The 17526-nt window shown below is 41.3% G+C and overlaps 1 protein-coding gene across 1 annotated transcript in view; it reads left to right on the top strand.

Annotated features, from left to right (window-relative positions):
- The first annotated feature begins 944 nt into the window (after positions 1–944).
- The window catches only part of LDHB (lactate dehydrogenase B), a 478946-nt gene continuing 462364 nt past the window's right edge, over positions 945–17526 (top strand). The window contains exon 1 of the mRNA XM_050747646.1: positions 945–948. The gene's annotated coding sequence lies outside the window, so the exon portion shown is untranslated. The remainder of the gene's footprint in view (positions 949–17526) is intronic.

The following is a 17526-nucleotide window of genomic DNA, read 5'->3' as shown; positions in this document are numbered from 1 at the left end:
ATGTCAATGATGTTTGAATGTAGCATATGTTCTTTGTTCAGATGCTTTTTTAGCACAACTACTATGTATCTACGCACAAACAAAACGAAGATACAATGGCTATCTTCAAGTGGAGAGTGGGAAGATAGACAAGAACATGAGCTGTGCAACTGTCCTCTGGTGTGTGTTCCAGTGGAGAGAGGAGCTGGGTACACTGTGGGAAGACAGAGAGCCATGAACAACTCTGCCCAGGGGTGGGGACTCAGGGGACAGTTTATAAAAGAGGAAAATGCATGAGCTTGCAGGACCAGTAGGAATCCTACATGGAAAGATCTATGTGAACTTGTGATATGGAGAAGGGCCTAGGGATGAGTCATAGCGTAGAAGAGTATTTCAAGCTGAGGAAACAGCATGCAGTTTTCATACCTTTTCACACTCTTTAGAATATGATCCTACCTATGACATGAGTTAGCATCTCAAGTGTTTCAGCAGGTTTTGACAGGTTTCAGGAGGTAATAATAACTGTTTACAATAAAACTAATGGATTAATCGCTTTTATAGCGTGCTAATTTTCTACATCCATTTTATCAAGAGTGACATGTCATGAAAATTGTGTTTTATTTTAGCTTGAAGGCATTCACTGGGTTGCAGACGCCATTGGGAACGTTCCCAACACCAGAATTACTCTAACATCTCCTATTGAATTGGAGACATTTCTAAATTTGAAGAGCTAAAGTTGTATTCTGACAGAAGAATAATTCCAATGCCTTTGCGCTATGACATGTGCCACCCAGGAATATTAAGCCAATGGAATGCAAGGTAAGTTCTATGGGATAAAGACAGAGGTTTGGAGATCTGACAAAACTGGGCTTGGATATTTGGTCTGTTATGCAGCTTGAAAGGCAGAGCAGGCCGGGCGCGGTGGCCCACGCCTGTAATCCCAGAACTTTGGGAGGCCGAGGCGGGGGGATCACGAGGTCAGGAGATCAAGACCATCCTGGCTAACACGGTGAAACCTCGTCTCTACTAAAAATATAACAAAAATTAGCCGGGCGTGGTGGCGGGCGCCTGTAGTCCCAGCTACTCGGGAGGCTGAGGCGGGAGAATAGCGTGAATCTGGGAGGCAGAGCTTGCTGTGAGCTGAGATCACGCCACTGAACTCCAGCCTGGGCGACAGAGCGAGACTCTGCCTCAGAAAAAAAAGAAAGGAAAGCAGAGCAAATGCCACTTATATTTTAATAATTTTATCTGTCATCCTTGCATGGGGTTATATAGGAAACTAAATAAATAAATTGTAATAAAAATGCAAAGAATAGTTACCTCAAGCCATTTTAAAAGTGAACATTATTATTTTTATTTTTTATTTTTGAGACAGGGTCTCGCTCCTTCACCCAGGCTGGAGTGTGGTGGCACAATCTTGGCTCACTGCAACCTCTGCCTCCCGGGCTCAAGCAATTCTCCCACCGCAGCCTCCCAAGTAGCTGGGGCCACAGGTATGTGCCACCATGCCTGGCTAATATTTTTTTTTTTTTTTTTTTTTAGAGATAAGGTTTCACTGTGTTGCTCAGGCTGGTCTCAAAATCTTGGGCTTAAACAATCCTCCCACCTCAGCATCTCGAAGTCCTGGGATTGCAGGCGTGAGCCACTGCACCCAGCTAACATGCACACATTATTTTAAAAGTGAATTGTAATTTAAAAGAATGCTTTCTATTTTCAAAACTTTCTTATTCAAATTTAAGTTTTCATGGCAAAACGCATGTGGGTTAAGGTTAAGTAGAAACTATGTTTTTAAATTCATATATATGAAATAATCTGAATTTAGTTAAAATATACACATACATGCATTAAAGAAGAGTAGATATAAATATATCAATGTGCCAAGTGATTTTCTACAGTATGGCATTAGTGTTGAATTTTATTTTCTTTAGAGATATATGTATGAGGAATATTTTAAAATTCTATTTTGATCAGGAAAAAAAAAGAATATTTGAAAAGCAAAATCAGGATACATTGCAAGTTCCCAGTAGTAAAGCCTCTTCAAACGATGTCAGCCACATTCTAAACATAAAAACAGAAACAACCTACCAGTCATATGTGTAACTGATTGTAACTCTGTGACCACAGTGCCTCTGCCCACACCATCTACTCTTGTGCCCCAAAGAAAGTAAACACAATCAACCAGAGGCAAAATGTCAGAGAGTTTGTCTTTGCCCCCAGTGAATCTGTCAGAACAGGGGAAGATGTATTAACTGGATTACAGTTTCGTTGAACAAATCATTTTCGTTTCCAGCAGACGATTTCTAAGACAGGCAGGAAGGAGAGAGAGACGAGACAGAGAAGAGAGAGAGATTTGAGGAGAAAAGGAGTCTGGTAAACTAAGTAACACTTAGTGTAATGCAATAACATTGATAACAAATGACTGTCAGATAGTAAGCTATGTGTTTTGTATACATTACAACAATGACAAGTGTATGTATTTCTGCTTTTATGGGTAAAGAAACTGAAGCTCAGAAGGATTGAGATACTATTAAACTTTCACAGTGAAGGAAGGTATAGCCTTAAGATACAATACTTTCAGTGTGCCCCATACTGGGAACTGAGACCTTCCAGTTCTGTCTCCTGAGAGGATAACCTGTCCGCTGTTACTGATGGCTTGGTCCCTGAGAGCTCCCAGATTGGACAAGCTTCTTTTGCCCTAACAGGGCCTGTCAAATAGGAGCTTCCTCCCCTAGTCTTTCCTTCCCAGCTCACAACCCTGCTTTGCCTTCTATATTTTCTTCCTAATTTTTGTTTCTCCTTCTTTATGTTTTTAAACTCTCTGATGTGAAAGGTATGCTTTCCAGCACATTTCATGACGTTTTGTTTAATATTTGATCCCCTATCACTTCCAGAGTCCTGTTCCACCTTCCCTGTATGTCCCCCAACCTACTCCAATAGTTCTTCTGATTTCATAGAATACAGTCTTTGACAAAATAGGCATTATTTTGCCATGAGTTGCATTGTCTTTGCCAGAAGATACTACAGATATGTAACTTTAGGTGTTCTCCAAAGGCCCTAAAATCTCTCTTCTTTGTCGAAACAAATACATCCAACTAAATGGATGAGGACTAACGTTCCGCCATTTTATTCCTTTTTATTAAGAAGTAGATTATTAAAATTGTGCTCCCTGAGCCTTGGGGTTCTGTGATCTGCTGAGAAAGTCTAGAACAGTTAGAGAAAGCATGACATGTTGGGTTGCTCCACAATTCCTTCCTCAGATAAAGAGAGGATATTGTGGTATTGGAGGTAAGTGAGGGGGTTAGTGACTATTTATTCCTGTATACAGTGGCCTTTATACGTCTCTCAATTAAAAATAGCAGGTGCTATTCATGTGGACTCATACAATACCTGGACTATAATTGAAACTATCTTTATAAAATTATTACAGCAAGACAAATCTGACACAGTTGACTCCATCTTGCTTCTAACCTCTAAACTGTCTTTGGTCATTTCTGGGTGTAGACCAAGTTGACTTTGGGAGAAATGTAGTATATAGTTTAACCTTAAAGCAAGGATAAAAATAGCCCTTCCCAAACCAAACCACCTTTGCAAAACCAGTGTAACACCATGATGTGGTTTGGCTGTGTCCCCACCCAAATCTCATCTTGAGTTGTAACTTCCACAACTCCTATGTGCCATGGGAAGAACCTGGTGGGAGGTAACTGAATCATGGGGGCAGGTCTTTCTCGTACTGTTCTCGTGATACTGAATCAGTCTCATGAAATCTACTGGTTTTAAAAACAGGAGTTTCCCTGCACAAGCTCTCTCTCTTTGCCTGCTGCCATCCACATAAGATGTGACTTGCTCCTCCTTGCCTTCTGCCATGATTGTGAGGCTGCTCCTAGCCATGTGGAACTGTAAGTCCATTAAACCTCTTTCTTTTGTAGATTGCCCAGTCTCTGGTATGTCTTTATCAGCAACATGAAAATGGACTAATACACACCACAATGTTAGGATGATGAGAGGGGCCTAAATTCTGATAAGATGTAGGTATAGTTTCTATAATACCTTACTGCTCAGGAGTCATGTGGTCAAATGTCATAAGATTTGTGTCTTCCCCAATTACTCCTATAAATAACATCACTATTATAGAACCTAAGATTGGATTTTTGAGATATTTTTCAGGTTGACTGCACCCAGACTCTTGACTCATGACTCAACTGATCCCGTGGTCCCACCCAGAGGTGGACTTAGTGCACAAGGACTGTTTTCCACACTCCTGTGATTTCATCTGTAACCAATCAATATTCTCCATTCCCTAGTCCCCTGCTCACAAACTTCCTGGAAAAATCCTAGCCTTTGAGCCTTTGAGATTGATTTGAGGCCGGTCTCACATCAGTTAAACTATTTCTCTACTGCAATGCCATGGTCTCAGTCAATTGATTTTGTGCAGCAGGCAGAAAGAACCCATCAGGTGATGTTATAAACATGTCACAGAAATAGAGTTATGTATTAAAGATGACTCAGCAAATGCTTTCATACCTAAGTAAAATGTGCCTGTTCTGATTATCAATTAAAAGCAGAGCATGCAATGTTGAGCATGATTGAAAATATTACTATCACATCCAACTTCTAATACTGGGTTTAATCATCAGCTGAAGCTGCCCAAAACAACTGTGACTTGCACAGGTGAATTTAAATGCTACTTCCTTATAGAAATGTTTTGTACTGGGGTTATTTCCATCCAAGAATAAATGAATCTAACAGATTTTTTACATCGTTAGGAATCTAAAAGACACAGCTCTTTCTTTATGCCACTACTACAGAGATAACCCTAATCTCATCTGCATTAAAACATGGGCTGTGATTTTAGAGCTATTCCTAAGAGAAAATGGTAAATATAACAATAATTTTTATTTTAAATTCACAGTGAACTTTCTCACTCAAAAATGCAAGCATTTTCCAAAAGTTTAGGTGGATTGTAACCATTTTTAGAAATATACTAAATATTATTCTTATATTCTTTCTAAGCAAATTCTTTCTCAGTTTGCTTCTTCACAGTTGTATTAATCCATTTTCACACTGCTGTAAAGACATAACCAAGACTGGGAAGAAAAATAGGTTTAATGAACTCACAGTTTCACATGGCTGGGGAGGCCTCACAATCATGGCGCAAGTGAAAGGCACTTCTTACTTGGTGGCAGCAAGACAGAATAAGAGCCAAGCAAGAGGGATTTCCCCTTATAAAACCATCAGATTTCATGAAACTTACTCACTACCATAAGAACAGTATGAGGGAAACTGCTCCTACGATTCAAATTATCTCCCACTGGGTCCCTCCCACAACACATGGGAATTATGGGAACTAAAATTCAAGATGAGATTTGGGTGAAGACACAGCCAACTCATATTATTCCACCCTGGTCCCTCCCAAATCTCATGTTCTCACATTTCAAAATGAATCATGCCTTCCCAATAGTCCCCCAAAGTCTTAACTTATTTCAGCATTAACTCAAAAGTCCACAGTCCAAAGTCGCATCTGAGACAAGGCAAGTCCCTTTCACCTATAAGCCTGTAAAATCAAAAGCAAGTTATTCACTTCCTAGATACAATGGGTGTACAGGCATTGGGTAATACAGCTGTTCCAAATGGGAGAAATTGGCCAAAACAAAGGGGCTACCAGCCCCATGCAGGTCCAAAATCTAGTGGGGCAGCCAAATCTTAAAGATTCAAAATAATCTCCTTTGATTCCGTGTCTCACATCCAGGTCACGCTGATGCAAGAGGTGGGTTCTTGTGGTCTTGGACAGCTCCACTCCTGTGGCTTTGCAGAGTACAGCTCCCCTCCAGGGTGTGTTCACAGGCTGGCATTGAGTATTTATGGCTTTTCCAGGTGCATGGTGCAAGCTGTGGGTGGATCTACCATTCTGGGGTCTGGAGGATGCTGTCCCTATTCTCACAGTTCCACCAGTAGGGACTCTGTGTGAGGGCTCCAACCCCACATTTTCCTTTCCCCACTGCCCTAGTTCTCCATGAGGGCCCCACACCTGCAGCAAACTTCTGTCTGGGCATCTGGACATTTCCATACATCCTCTGAAATGTAGGCAGTGGTTCTCAAATTCCAGTTCTTCTGTGCACTCACAGGCTCAACACCACGTGGAAGCTGTCAAGACTTGGGGCTTGCACCCTCTGAAGCCATGGCTTGAGTCCTGTGTTGACCCCTTTCAGCCACAGCTGGAGTGGCTAGGAGGCAGGGCACCAAGTCACTAGGCTGCATACAGCACGAGGACCCTGGGCTCAGCCCACAAGACCATTTTCCTCCTAGGCCTCTGGGCCTGTGATGGGAGGGGCTGCCATGAAAACAGCCCAAATGTCAAGTTCCTCATCTCCATCTGAGTCCGTCTCAGCCTGCACTTTATTGTCTATATCACTATCAGCATTTTGGGCAAAACCATTCAACAAGTCTCTAGGAAGTACCAAACTTTCTGACATTTTTCTGTCTTCTTCCGAACCCTCCAAACTGTACCAACCTCTGCCTGTTACTCAGTTCCAAAGTTGCTTCCACATTTTTGGGTATTTTTCCAGCAGATACTCACTCTACTGGTTTACTGTATTAGTTATTAGTTTACTGTATTAGTTTATTTTCATGCTGTGAATAAAGACATATGAGCCAAGCAAGAGGGGTTTCCCCTTATAAAACCATCAGATCTTGTGAGACTTATTCACTACCATGAGAACTTATGGGGAAAATCAATTCCCATGGTTCAATTATCTCCCACTGGGTCCCTCCCACAACACTTGGGAATTATGGGAGCTACAATTCAAGATGAGATTTGAGTGGAGACACAGCCAAACCATAGCAACAGTCTTTCTTATAACCTGTGGATAGCACATATTACTGATTACTTATTGAGCTAGTGTGTTCAAAACAGAGATTAATTCTGTACAAGCGCCTTTTGTTTTCATATATCACCAATCTTTTTAGTGAAATAATTATTCACTGATTGAAATGCATAGACACATAGCTAAAACCTGAAGAGGTAGTCTGAAATGTGCCTTATATATATACCTGCCTAGAAAACAAAACAACACAAATAAAAAAATACATACACTCATACAAGTAAGTTCCTCAAACAAACAGTGAGAGAATTGGTTTTATAAAAATGAATGAAGGCCAGGTGCAGTAGCTCACACCTGTAATCCCAACACTTTGGGAAGCCATTGCAGGTAGATCACTTGAGCCCAGGAATTTGAGGTCAGTTTGGGCAACATGGAGAAAACCTGTCTCTATTATTTAAAAATATATTCGTTTAAAAAAACCTAATGGAAAGTAATTTATCCTGAAAACATCACAATGAAATGTGATTTGATTAAGCTGTACAGCACACATTGGTCCTGTGTGTACAGCACACAGCCATTGACTCCAACCCTTTCTCCCTGACTCATTGGTGTCTGAAGCACTTAGAAAAACTATTCTGAATTCCCAAGGCTTTCACTGAACAAAAATAAATATGCCAAGATGATACAGAATTTTGAAGACAAATTATTTAGGAATGCTGCACAACTAAAGAATCCTGTCTCTTATTGGACTTAGAGTAGAACTTTTTAATTGTTTTTTTTTTTTTTTTTTTTTTTTGAGACGGAGTCTCGCTCTGTCGCCCAGGCTGGAGTGCAGTGGCCGGATCTCAGCTCACTGCAAGCTCCGCCTCCTGGGTTCACGCCATTCTCCTGCCTCAGCCTCCCGAGTAGCTGGGACTACAGGCGCCCGCCACCTCGCCCGGCTAGTTTTTTGTATTTTTTAGTAGAGACGGGGTTTCACCGTGTTAGCCAGGATGGTCTCGATCTCCTGACCTCGTGATCCGCCCGTCTCGGCCTCCCAAAGTGCTGGGATTACAGGCGTGAGCCACTGCGCCCGGCCTTTTAATTGTTAAATATTGTTATTTTGCTTGAAAATTGTTACACTTTTATATTTTCATTTCAGGGAAGTCACAGCAAGTGTAACTTTAACATAAGGACATTGGTAATTCAGCAGCAAATAGGTTTGCTATTCCCTATAGAAGAATATGCAATGCTCACACTATTTCAACTCCTGTTTTTCATTATCTGTTTTCCTCTTTAACTAATGGCACACACTTAGTGGAATCATAAAGTTTCAGGAAGGACAGGTACCTTAATGTTTATCTGGTCAAAATATCTACCCAATGTTTGAATTACCCTTACAAAGCAACACATTCTATGTTGGAACTGCTGAGATGTTTAAAAAAAAGTTCTCGGCCAGACACGGTAATCCCAGCACTTTGGGAGGCCGAGGCAGGTGGATCACCTGAAGTCAGGAGTTTGAGACCAGCCTGGTCAATATGGTGAAACCCCGTCTCAACTAAAAATACAAAAATTAGCTGGGTGTGGTGGTGCATGCCTGTAATTCCAGCTACTCTGGGCGCCAAGGCAGGAGAATCACTTGAACCCAGGGGCAGAGGTTGCAGTGGGCCGAGATTGTGCCACTACACTCCAGCCTGGGCCACAGAATGAGATTCCATCTCAAAAACAAACAAAAAAAAATTAGCTAGGCTTGGTGGCACACACCTGAAATCTCAGCTACTCAGGAGGCTGAGGCAGGAGAGTCATTTGAACCCAGGAGGCAGAGGTTGCAGTGAGTCGAGATCATGCCACTGCACTCCAGCCTGGGTAACAGAGTGAGACTCCATCACAAAAAAAAAAAAAAAAAAAAAAAATCTTAAACATTTACTGTTTTCTAACCATGTGCTACAGACACTTATCTAAGTGCCATGCTAACAATATGTCATGTCTTCCTTATTAGAACACCATGAAGTAGATGTCATTATCCTCGTTTTACAGAGGAGGAAAATGCAAACCTTGGGAGGCCAACTCACTTGTCCACAGATGTGTAACTAATAAGGAAAACACTCAAGATATAAATTCAAGTAGCAGCTCGAAAATCTTTGCCTTTACCACTGTGTCATAATTTGTCCAAACCAAACCAAACCAAACAAAACACCAGTCCTCCTGATTATTAATTCCTCCTCCATATGAAAGACTTCTAAATATTTGAAGATAGTTTGCATGCCTCACTCTACCTCAATTCCGTTTTTGGAGTAAGCAGAGTTGAAATACATATATTAAAAAAACAAAGATTGAGTCTGCTTTTCCTCAAGAAAAGAAATGCTGTTTTTGTCTACTGTCATTACACTCTGTGGTTCACCACCTCTCTCTCCCGGCTGCATGAGCTCTGATTTGGCCACATCTCTATTATTGTGCAGTGCTTAGAAGGAAACACACACTGTAGATATGGTCTGACTAAGGCAGGGTAGAGCAGACCTAGTACTGTTTCTGTTCTAGAGATCATTTTTCTGTGATCGCAGCCACAAAAATGCCAGCCCAGACCAGAACTCGGTGAAGCTCATTGGCCTTCAGGGAACATCTGCCTTTGTTGTCACCACGTTAATCAGGACTCACAGCAGAATATCTAGGAGGGGCAGAGTGTGGTCGGAAAAATATTCCACATGATTCTTTTACACCTTAGGTACGAAGAGATTTTACTTGTAAGTATTCTACATCAAGATGATCCAGCCTGTGCAAACCCTGTCAACACCAGGAATAGTCACTGAATCACTAGAGCTTTTAAAGGAAATCTGTATGAATGGAAGCAGTAGCTTCACTTTTCTTTACTTATAACGATACGGGAGGGGATAGGGAAGTGCTGGGTAGAGAAGGGTGGAATCCCTGGCCAGGGCTTTACCCTCGGGCCTGTGCCTGTGGACCTAAATGAGAATGAGCACTCCTGTTTTCACACCTGAGTATTGCATTTTCCAAGACCACTCTGGTCCACTATGCCCCCATCCTGTACCCATATAATCCTGAGATTTTAGCAGGCACACACACAAGTGGCTGAATGTTGAGACCAGCAGACCAGAGATGGTGGAATGACACACAGCAGAGAAAGAGGGAAGAGGAGGGATGTCTGGAAGCTGAGGGGAGTTTGTCCGGGAGTGGTCAGAGAAGAGTTCGGCTGCTGGGTAGCCCAACTCCAGGGGAATACCACCTTCCCACTCCATCCCCACATCTAGCTCTCCATCCATCTCAATGAGAGCCACTTCCACCACTCAATAAAACCTTGAACTCATCCTTTGAGCCCACATGTGATCTGATTATTCCAGGATACTGGGCAAGAGCTTAGAGTACAGAAGGCTGTCACACTGGCCCTCTGCCCTTGCAATAAGGAAGAGGGTCCATTGAGCTGATTAACACACAGCCATCTACCGGTGGCAAATTTGAAAGACCTTTGTAACACATGACCACTTGGGCTTTGGGAGTCATGGACACCCACCCCTAGATGCTGCCGTGGGGCCAGAGCCCAAAAGTTCACAGGTGGCCTCTGCACCTGCCTGTCTGCATGCTCCTCCTAGGGGTTTGAGCTTTAGGGTGACCAAGCAGGTGAGCCACACCCCTGGCACATGTCCTGCGAGGGGAATTGGGAGACTTTCCCATTTCATTAAGATAGGGCTGTTTGTCTTTCTGAGTGTATGCACATATGGATGTGTTATATGCATGTGACTGTGTTTCAGGGATGTTCTTTAATGACTTTCCTTCTTTTTCTTTTTCTTTCTTTCCTTTTTTTTTTTTTTTTTTTTTTTTTTTTGAGTCAAGGTTTCACTCTTCACCCAGGCTGGAGTGCAGTGATGCGACCACAGCTCTTCACACCCTTGATCTCCTGGCCCCAAGCAATCCTCCCACCTCAACCTCCTGAGTAGCTGGGACTACAGGTGCACAGCAACATGCCCAGCTAATTTTTGTATTTTTTATACAGATGGGGTTTCGTCATATGGCTCAGGCTGGTCTTGAACTCCTGAGCTGAAGCAATCTACCTGCCTCAGACTCCCAAAGTGCTGGGATTATAGGCATGAGCCACTACGCCCAGCCTTCAATGACTTTTTGAGGGGAGGCTTATCCTCTTGCAAATGAAAACAGAATGTAGTAGAAAGAAAAGGTGATGGAGGTAGAAGACTTGGCATCAAGCTCTGACTACAATTTATTCCCTGTGTGACTTTGGATGAGCAGAGTAACCATTCTGAGTTCTACGTTTCTAATATAAAATAAGACTAATAAATCTATTTTGTAGGATTAGAGATTCAAATTAAGTAATGACTAAAATATGCTATAGAAATCTACTCATTATTCTACTAGACACAGAAGACTTTTAAGTAGTTTTATATCAATGTGAAAATATGGTAAGCAAATATTTATCTAAAGAGATTACAACTAAGGCATCAGGATAGTCTGTATTCATCTTCAAATGTAGTCATAGACATGAGTTATATGACAAGACAGTATAATAAAGAGACAGCAGGTTGGGCATGGTGGCTCACTCCTGTAATCCCAGCACCTTGGGAGGCCGAGGCAGACAAAACGCCTGAGGTCAGGAGTTTGAGACCAGCATGGCCAACACGGCGAAATCCTGTCTCTACTAAAAAAATTACAAAAATTAGCTGGGCCTGGTGGCACGTGCCTGTAACCCCAGCTACTTGGGAGTCTGAGACAAGAGAATCACTTGAACCCAGGAGGCGGAGGTTGCAGTGAGCCGAGATTGCACCACTGCACTCCAGCCTGGGTGACAGAGCAAAGCTCTGTCTCAAAAAAAAAAAAAAAAAAAGAAAAAGAAAAAAGAAAAAAAGAAACAGCTCCATTTATCTAACTTGTAATTTACCTTTTAGATAGTATATAAATATGTTTTATTTTTTTGAGTTAAACAATAACTGAAAATTGTGCTCTAGTAATATTTTGACAAGTTAGTATTTTGATGAAATTAATATATTAGCATTTTTTTCTTTTTTTCCTTGTAGCTCTATCTCCAGTCTCATATTATTACTCTATATTTCCTAGGCCACTTCATCCTAGAGAATTTATATTTTCTGTACAATTATCTATCCTCAAAGTACTTTCTAGAAACTCAAGACTAAGATGCTCATTATAATCAGATATAAGGGTGGGGCAGAAGGTTTGCAGAAAGTATGGAAGGTTTGAAATAGCTGACGCAAAGAACAGAATGTGTTAATGTAGGACAAGTAGGTTTGGTAGGTGGCCTTGGTGTGAATAGAGTTGTGTAAATTTCTCCAGCAGCACTCTGTAGCAGTGGAGAGAAGAAAAGATGGTAAAGTGTTTTGATTCAACACTGGGCACATTTTTAGGTGACTGAAATAAGCAATAAGGGGCAAGGAAGTTGAAGGTTTTGACAAGAAAACTGTGGAGAGGATGAACAAGGGAAAGAAAGTAAAGATAGAAAGGGACAAAAGTGGTCAGAGTAGGGATCGCAGAAACTCTTCATTAAAGTCACTCCAGTTGATGGTGAGATTTGAGATGACACAGAAAATGTTGATCTAAAGTCAGAATCTTCTGTGAATGTAGGGGAGAGAACAGGAGGTCAACTTATGACTGAAATATTGAAGGAAAGAGTGGCAGAGTCGCATGACTCTCACAGAGGCCTGGTTTCTATAGGAGGAGGGAGTTCTGAAAGTTTCTAGGAAGCAGTGAGATTGTTGACTCTTCAGACCCTAAGACATGGGTTGGATGAGAGTAAGCAACCTCTATTCAGGGGCACACAGGGGAAGGGGCCATTTGGACCACAGAGAAAGGGCAGTCCAGGCATATGTTAAGGCCAAGAGGTGGTGGGATAATTCTGTAATTAACCAAAGAAAAGCATTTCCTAGAAAAGGATTTCAAATCTCTATTTTGGAAGCTACATTTTCTTTAAAGTCCCAGATCTATTAATAACCTGCAAAATGAGGATTCTGATTTAAAAATTAACTCAAATGTTTTCTTAAAAATTCTAACTTTTGGCAAGTGTGGTGGCTCACACCTGTAATCCCAGCACTTCGGGAGGCTAGGCAGGTGGACTGCTTGAGCCCCAGAATTCAAGACCAGCCTGGCCAACATGGTGAAATGCTGTCTCTACCGAAAACACAAAAATTAGCCAGATATGGTGGCATGCACCTGTAATCTCAGCTACTCAGGAGGCTGAGGCATGAGAATAGTTTGAACCTGGGAGGCGGAGGTTGCAGTGAGCAGAGATTGCACCATTGTACTCCAGCCTGGGTGACAAAATGAGATACTGTTTCAAATAAGTTAAAAATAAAAAAAAAAATTAACTTTTTAAAAAAAGTCTTTAAATATATTAATACATTCACTTTCCTATGGTAGTATGGAAGACACAGGCAGCCAATTGTTTACATTCTTTTGGCTGACTTAAGTCTTTTGGAACAAGGTGGTATATAAATTAATTAGTAACAGAACAGCTTGTTGTCAAATTGCAATCAGGCTATGCTCCAAAAGTTCTTTTTAAAATCTATTTTGAGGCATGTTGCAATATATTTTCAACTGAAAAAACATAATGGGCAGAGTCAATTACACCTGACCTTGGAGTGTGACACTGAGTCTCTGTCCCTGCCCAGCTTCCTGGGCACAAGAGCTTGAGCTTCCCTGACAGTCTCAAGGGCATCTGCAACCTCAGCAACCCTGGGCACAGGGATGACATCATCCAGGAGGCCTGGGCTGTGGCTGTTGGTGCGAGGTGGGGAGGCAGGTAATATGTTTGAACACTGTTTGGATGCTAGGGACTAGTTAACTTCCCAAATATGCATCAGAGATCAGTTTTTCTATCATCCAGTTTTTGTGTCTGGGAAAAGATGGGCTATTCTTAGAGGGCAAATCCCTTATCACTGACAGTAATTTGAGTAATTCTAAGATGTTTTTTGTAAGTCATCGGAATAGTCTGAGATTGCTAATAACTAAAGACTGTATCAGGACAGCTTTTCTAAGCACCAATTCTTATTACATATATAACCCTGTGGGTCCCAGCGACAGGAAATGGTACTGATTTTTTAATGACACTACAGTCATCCTGGAAATTCTTGTTCTAAAAATACATTATGGTTATTTTCTTGCCTTTAATTTCCTCAAGAACTGAAGCCATGAAAAACTGCAGTTAGTTTGGAGTTAATTATACTTCAATTTAATCAAAGCTTTAATGTTCAGAATGTCTAGCACAATGTCTGGCAGACACTAATGGCTTAATAAATGTTTATTCAGTGAATCAAAAGTCAGCAGATCTTCAGGAAATCACTAGCAGAGTAGCTCTTTTATGCTTGGGCATTAGCTAGAATTTAAACTTTGGATGATGAGTGCATGGAATGATGGATTATAGCACTTTCAATTACTATGTTTTATGCTTGAGATTTTCATACTATTTGGCTTCTTGTGAGGACAAGAAGTTGCTCACATTTTGTTTTTAATCATCACTGCTGAAGAGATTATTGTGCACGATAATATTTTACTTTTAAGCCCTAAAGGTTTTTTAAGGCTGTCCTTTACCAACAAGAAAGAGATAAAATCAGCTACAGATAAATCCCTAGGACTGTGTTTTTCAGACTTGAACTAAGATAAGTGAATGGAATCTTTTATTTGAAGTCTGTAAACTTTTCGTGGTGAGCCTATAATTATGAAAAGTATGTCACTTTCAGAAAGAAAATGATAAATTCTCAATGTTTGTCTATTTCTCTCAAAAACCAAAGCAGTAATCAGAACATAGTTATTAGGAAAAATGTGTAGCTCTGTATTTCTGTTGCCCCTTTTGCTTACAATAAGATCATATTAACTAGAAATAGACAAAACAACACTAATAGGCTTAATAAAAGATATGATCATCCAGTTTCATATCACAACATTGTATTTAGTTGAAACAATAGTGAAATTTAGCTCTTCTAAGGAAAACTCTCTCACTTTTTGCTGAAGTGGGAAGAACTCAGGGATGCAAACCCATAATGTTTAATATGAACAGTTTACCTTTCTTCCAGTTGTATATGGATCCTGGTTTGATCATATTTTAAGCTGGGAAGAGTACAAGAGTGATAAAAATTATATTTTATGAAGAAATGAAAAAAAAGTAAGTCCTTCCCAATGTTCCAACCACCCAAATTTAAATCAAATGAAGTTAAAACACGAAATTTGTCAATGAACTTAGTTTTCTGGGAATTAATTTGGTATTTTGACAAGAGTTGCACTTATTGTTTTAATTCAATTATTGCTCAGGATCTTTCTGAAAGCATAAAGAAAATAACTACTTTCCTTAGTATAAATGTGAAATGATAGTGAAATTAATAAGATTGCTTAGAAAATATCATTCAGTGAAATGAGAAATAATGCAGCCAAAGAAAATTGTGATCCAAATCATACCATCTGTGCTTCACATCTAACAGGAACCTGGTATTTAGGAAAGGTAAGCCAGAAAGCCATGTGGTGCTTTGTCTGCAGCCTATATTTGGAAGCAGTTCTGATACGGACAGGAGACAGGGCGATACTGGGGAGAAGAGGGTGGTTCCCTGGCAAAGACCCCATCCTCAAGCTTGAAGATCTGCAGCCCTAAGTGGGAACAGGCATTTTTGTTTTTGTGCCCAAAAAGTTGCCTTTTGGCCTACCCTGCCCCCCTGTCCTGCACCCATATAAACCCCAAGGCTCCAGAAGCAGACGAGGAAACGAGGGGACAAGCAGGCAAGCAGATGGATAGCAGAACGGCATGGCAGAGAAAGGGAGAAGAGAAGGAATGTCTGAAGGCAAAGAGGGATTCAGCTGGGGACAGTTGGAGGGGAATTCGGCAGCTGGATGGCCAAACTCCAGGGGAAGATCATTTTCCCACTCCATCCCCCTGCCAACTCGCCATCCATCCCACTAAGCAACCTCCAACCCTCAATAAAACCTCACGTTCATCCTTCAAGCTCATGTGTCACCGAGTCTTCCGGGATGCTGGGCAAGAGCTCGGGATACAGAAAACTGTCACACTAGCCCCCATCCTTGTGAAAAGACAGAGGGTCCACGGGCTGGTTAAAACTTAAACCATCTGAGGATGGCAGAGCTAAAAGAGCATTGTAACACTGGGACTGCAGGCACCCACCCTTGGACACTACCCGGGGGCGGGAACCCACAGCACTTGCCTTGGCTCCTGCACCTGCCTATGTGTTCTCTCTCCTGTTGGAGGTTTGAGCAGCAGAGGCGACTGCACAGACAAGCCACACCCCTGCTGCATGTACTGCAAAGGGGATCAGGGAACTCCTATTTCAGTTCCAGAGTTTTGGCCTTTTAAATTTCTCATTTCACCTTCATACAGCCCATATCTTGTGCAATGGATTCCACATTGTCACCCTTCAGTGAATGTTTATTAAATGAAATTCTTGAGTTGCATTCTTTCCAGATTTGAGATGTCCATGCCCAGTTAGAAACCAATTGAGAGGGAGGCACAGGAGTCAAAAAGATGGAAATGATAAAGCTATTGAATTCTGTGCCTCAAGTCGGCAGCCTAGTGTGTTTGCTTATCGTTTACCCTGAATTTTACAAACATATCCACTTAGTTACGGTCAATTGAATGCAGGCCTTTCTCCCACTGGGGCCAGCCACCAGACTGTGGTGGGGAGCCCTATAAGACACTTGTTCTTCAGGAGACAGAAGGGAGCTGAGGAGTATGAATGGTGCATTTCCCTCAACTCATCAACCTGCAAAATTACCCTGCAGAAATAAGTAAGAGGTTAGGAGTAAAGCTGGGATTTCTATCTAAGGAAGTTCCTCTGCATGAAAACACAGAGAGAAGGAAATAAATCTTTTCCCACTAATTCCTGAGGTTTAACTTAAAAGTAAGTTGGGTCAGCCGAGCTCAGTGCACCACGCCTGTAATCTCAGCACTTTGTGAGGCTAAGGTGGGCAGATCACCTGAGGTCAGGAGTTCAAGACCTGCCTGGCCTACATGGCAAAATCCCGTCTCTACTAAAAATACAAAAAAAAAAAAAAAAAAAAAAAAAAAAAAAATAGCAAGGCATGGTGGCAGGTGTAATCCCAGCTTGTAATCCCAGCTACTCAGGAGGCTGAGGCAGGAGAATGGCTTGAACCAGGGAGGCGGAGGTTGCAGTGAGCCAAGATTGTGCCACTGCATTCCAGCCTGGGTGACACAGCGAGACTCCGTCTCAAGACAAAAAAAAAAAGTAAGTTGGATACATCTCAATATAGAATTGTTTTAAAGTCTGTGAATTTTTATCTAGATGTGGGGGCAAATGTTTTAATATAATCACAAAGGCAAATTGGGTTTCTTACCAGAAAATGCACATTTGTTTCCCTTCTTTGCCCCAACTGGATTGAATTCACTCCAAAGCATATATTTCCCAACTCATGTAGAACAGATATTGTTTTAATTTTGCAAATTATTATTTTCCCTCTTGGTGGCTCATTTTTTTATTTCCTTATGGTTGCAAAAGGGCTAGAGGGACTTGAGAATTCAATTCAACCAATATTTATTAGTGCATGATTACTTCTAGGAACTACCATTCAAAAATTGAACAAAACATAGCCCATTCCTTCACAGGATCATAATTTAGATAGTAATACAAGATGATTATACAAGTAATAAAAGGTAGTATGAGCAAATGTGGATGGGAACATGGGTAAAAGAGAGATCATTTTACCCCAGCAAAGTAGGGTGAGGAGATCATATTGGATCTCAAACTGAAAGAATGAGCAG

Source organism: Macaca thibetana, chromosome 11, assembly GCF_024542745.1.
Source record: "Macaca thibetana thibetana isolate TM-01 chromosome 11, ASM2454274v1, whole genome shotgun sequence".
NCBI classification, from domain to species: Eukaryota; Metazoa; Chordata; class Mammalia; order Primates; family Cercopithecidae; genus Macaca; species Macaca thibetana.
The sequence above is the reverse complement of the archived record's forward strand: the minus strand, read 5'-3'. Positions and strand labels throughout refer to the sequence as shown.